We start from the raw sequence: 4,643 nt of genomic DNA on the forward strand, positions 1-4,643 counted from the left end.
TTTGGAGTTGCTGCTTGCCAAAATAAGGGCTCCAGAATCCATAGTAGGCTAAAATTCGTGGAATCGCCTTGAGATTAGGAAAACCAAAGAATTACCGTCTCAAGTGACTCCTAATTTGATCTACGCCATGGATTCCGAAGAAGGGTCTCGATTACAAAAAATGGAGATGTTACACACCCTTTTACCATCTGTGTGAAATACGGTCTCTACTTTACCAAGTTGTATACTTTTAAAGGGTATTCAGGAAATTTCAAGTAAAATACTAGACTTTAGGTATCTAACTATGAAATATAGACTGATATTGAAACCGAAATGGCAGAAAAGAGTTTTTATTAAGTAAGCACGAAAAGAAAAGAAAATAGACCTTTCAATTACTCCTTTATATTACGATTTCTGATACAGAAAATTTTCAAGAGAGGCAACTGTAGGGCATACTTTACGTAATGTCAAAGTAGAGCCTACTTGTAGATGTTTAAAGCATAACTAATAAATGTTTGGTTGTTAGTAGCCGGGAGTCTTTTTTGTCATTTTCTTCGTACAGTCTACCATGTACAAGGGTTTTTAGTATCTTGGAGGGTTTGGATGATCGTCCAATTTTGGCCAACGTGAATTAGAATCAGTTAATCTAATCATTGGTTGTTTTTGAAAGAAGTTGGGAACCTTTTCGACTTACCTTGTCTAGATCTTTGTTGTTTCTTTGACCAGCTAAAAACAACTTTATCGAATAGATGCATAGTCAAGGTTTGCAAATAGTCTGGATCATCGGTTGGGATTTGATTTTTCTGTTCTGGATATCTGTTGATCAAGTTCGCTAGTTGCTTCCGAGACATGTCAATGTTTCTACACATCTGATTGGCTTGGATTATCAATGGTTCTCGAGTTACCCAGAGATGATTTTATCGAAACCCAACTAAAACTTGAAGAATAGTTTATTCCCATTTTGGTTGGGGTGTCTACATTATCCATACATATATGCCCCCATTTGTATTTGTTTGACCTTTTTTGCAATTCAGGAGAAATCTTTCCCTAGTCAAATACATCACCCACATGGAGACCATATGACCACACATGCATTGCATATGCCAACATCCATCATACTAATTAACCATACTCTAGTTATAAAAACCAGAGTAATTCATCACCCACATGGAGACCATATGACCACACATGCATTGCATATGCCAACATCCATCATACTAATTAATCATACTCTAGTTATAAAAACCAGGGTAATTCATTCTCTTGGTGGAACATGTACGTGGGTGTAGGTTAACAATTACAAAGCAAGTGTCAGACAAAAATGATCTGCAATGGCTTTTCATTTTAATCCAAATGGACCCTAAATTTCTCAAAAAGAGTTTCCTTTAACAATTAATTAGAAGAACCCAACTCCTAAAGTTCCTATCTTATTAAAGTCACTTTTATCCAGTTTTTTGTCTCTACTAACTTACCAACCTGTCTAATCCCACTCTCTCTCTCTCTCTCTCTCTCTCTCTCTCTCTCTCTCTCCATCATAACTTTCCAAGCTCTATCCTAATCTCCTTGTCAAATCATAGAAGCTTCTTGAAACTTTTTTCATTTTCTCTCCTATCCATTCTGGGATAAAATCATCCCTCATTCAAGATAGGAATAGGATATGACCGTAGTCTTTGTATTATGGATGGAAAGTTCGCATGAGAATTTTCCAAATTGCATTTGAGCTACAATTCCATGTGATAGTTAATTAATTTCCTAAGGGCGTTTGGTCCTTTTGTCTTCTACAGGAGGGTGCATGTCTATTTCTCTCCTACAGCTTGTCCTTTTACAAAATTACAAGGGCATTTCGGTCCAGTATATTCTCATGGGTCGTTACCCAACTCATCCACATGACCGGTATCTACTCCATTTTTCTTTTGATAAACGTTGCAAGTGAAGCTTAAGGTGAAACCGGAAAACAACCTATTTTTTCCTTTCCTGCCCTTGCCTGCCCTTTTTCAGAAAATGGAAAAAAATCAAGTAACATAAGCGTTGCATGGGCTCAAGCCGAGCCGAACTGAACGGCGTGGCGCGGTTTGGGACGTCTGAGAGATGCCACGGAGATTACGCGGGAAGAGATTGAAATGGTGAATGGTGAATGTCAGCACACTTTGAGATGATAAGACGTGTGGGAGTTCAATACCAATATTTTGTGTGGGGCCCACCGTGAACATGTCCTGGCCCATAAATGAAGAGTAATCGGACGTGCCAAATTAACACTAGAAAAATGGACGGTTAAAAAATGAATTAACGACGTTGTATTCAATACTCACATGTTTCTCACCCAGTTAGTGGACCATTCTAATTTTAAGGAAAAAAGAATAATCATTTAGAAACCCATCATCTACACGGACCAGATCTTACACACCTGTGCCCCTTTATCACGTGTGTGGATTTTCAACCATTCAATATCCTAATCCGCGAATCACTGGAGCACATGTCGTTCACAAGAAAACACCCCCGCAAGGAGAAAAGAAGGCATGAAATGACGGTTGAGTGGGTGCACAACGGGCTCGAAAAAACCGTGATGTCTTTCCAGACCTATGCTCCCTCCATTTCCACTAGGCGTAGACCGACGGTGATTATCCATTGCCACTTCTTAAGTTGTGGTGTCTCTTCATCTGTTCACGTGGCTTGCTTATATGGACATCCTGACCGTCCTCATTAAAAATCACTCTAAACATCTGATTCTGCTCCTTTGATTTGTAAAGTTGACTATTTTAATATGACTATCTACACCATATCCACCGATTGTTTGGTTAGGATCATTTGATCGGTGTAAGTTTTGGGCTATGGTGCATCGAGAATAGAGTCGATTAAGAATTTGAAAATGATGATGAATTATCACCATAGATTGAGCCAAAAAATGAACGGTCCTGATGGAACCATTGAATTTGCGTTTAGCGAGTAATAAACTAGCATTTATCCAAGATTTTAACCATCGAATCGAGGGCCATCAAACAGACGGTCAAAAAGAAAATGCCAAATGCCTAAATTCAATGGTCTTTCTTATCAATGGTCAAGATCGTTCACCAAACATGTTTAGATCTACATATTTATATTCCATGATACGATGGATGAGTCACCTCAGGTTGAAAAACGGTGGCAAAGCCACAGACTAGCCTAATCTGTCCCACCACCCTTTGAAAAGGGATCGCGGATTGGGTACTACCCCCGCCTCTACAGAACTCGGAACAGGCTGGGGCTTTGAGGGGGAACTGTGATGTATGTGTTAATCCACACCGTCCATAAATTATTTTTCATGTAATTTTAGGCCACAATCCAAAATTGAGGTTGATCTAAGTTCAAGTGAACCACACCATCAGAACAAGCATTAATAATGATGCCCACCGTTGAAAAAATCCTGGGGCCCATCCTGGTGTTTACTTTCCATCCAAGCTATTCACAAGGCCACATAGACCTTGATGAAGGGAAAAGACAAATATCAGCTCTATCCAAAACTTCCATGGCCCCAAGAAGTTTTGAACGGTAAATGGACAATCCCTAATGAATGGTCCACTTAAGCCTTTTATCTGTATCATTTTTGCATTTATCCCTAAAATGATATGGCAAAGTGTATGGACGGTGTGGATGAAATCCATAATTCACGTGGTCTCTCAGAAACCCAGCCTGTTCCGAGTTTGGTACATGGCGGTTAGTACCCAATCCGCGTTCTTGAAAAAGGGCATGTTATTCCTACCTAGGTCCATTTTTTCATCGCTTTTATCTCCCTCCTTTTTTTCGTAACGTGTGATGGCAAGAGAGGTTGTATCAATAGTCTAATTTCTCCTTCGATTGCTTAAGAAAACATACCCTCGTAAAGCTCCTGCCAAATCAAAGTGTTTTTGTCCACAGGATTTTCTCCACGTGGCAGTCCACATGCATTGAATGGATGACATTTAAAACGTCTAACTCAAGTAAGTGGAGTTTCACACACAATAAACCATATAGTCGTTGTTGGTAACTTAGTATAGCAAGCGATGAAAGCTTTTTAGTGTTTTTAGGTTTGGACTTTTGTTTGTTTAAGTGTATGCACCTTTGCTTTTCTTTTCTCCTTTTTATTTCTTTAAGGTGAAAATCACCAACAAGCAATGGCACCAAAGCTTGTGGTACCGTATGGCATTTTTTTTCCCATGCACCCTACTTTAAGGACGTGGATTTTCTGCCATATGCTTTCGCTGAAGTTCTTGTGGTGGGAAGCTAGGTGGGGCTGTCCGGAATGCTTGTGAGAAATCTAACTTGTCCATCTATTTTTCTAGCTTACTTCAGAGGCCAAAAATGAGGTGAATCCAAAATTTAAGTGAACCGCGTGGGAATAAAAAGTGGGGAAGAAATGCCTACCATTGGAACTTTCTTGAGTCTACCTTGATGTTTACATGCCATACAAACCGATTATAAGGCTCCTTGGAAACATAAAAAATTAAGCTGATACAAAACTTTGTAGCCTTACGAATGTTTCAACACGAGTCATTCAAGCCTACCGTTTCCTCTTGTGTGGCCCACTTGACTTTAGGATCTACCTTTTTTTTTATATCATATCTTAAAATGAGCTAGAAAAACGTATGGCCAGGGTAATTTTTTCACAAATATTACATAAAGCCATACCTAGCTTCCTTGTGCAGGAATTT

The sequence above is a fragment of the Magnolia sinica genome, chromosome 6, assembly GCF_029962835.1.
Source record: "Magnolia sinica isolate HGM2019 chromosome 6, MsV1, whole genome shotgun sequence".
NCBI classification, from domain to species: domain Eukaryota; kingdom Viridiplantae; phylum Streptophyta; class Magnoliopsida; order Magnoliales; family Magnoliaceae; genus Magnolia; species Magnolia sinica.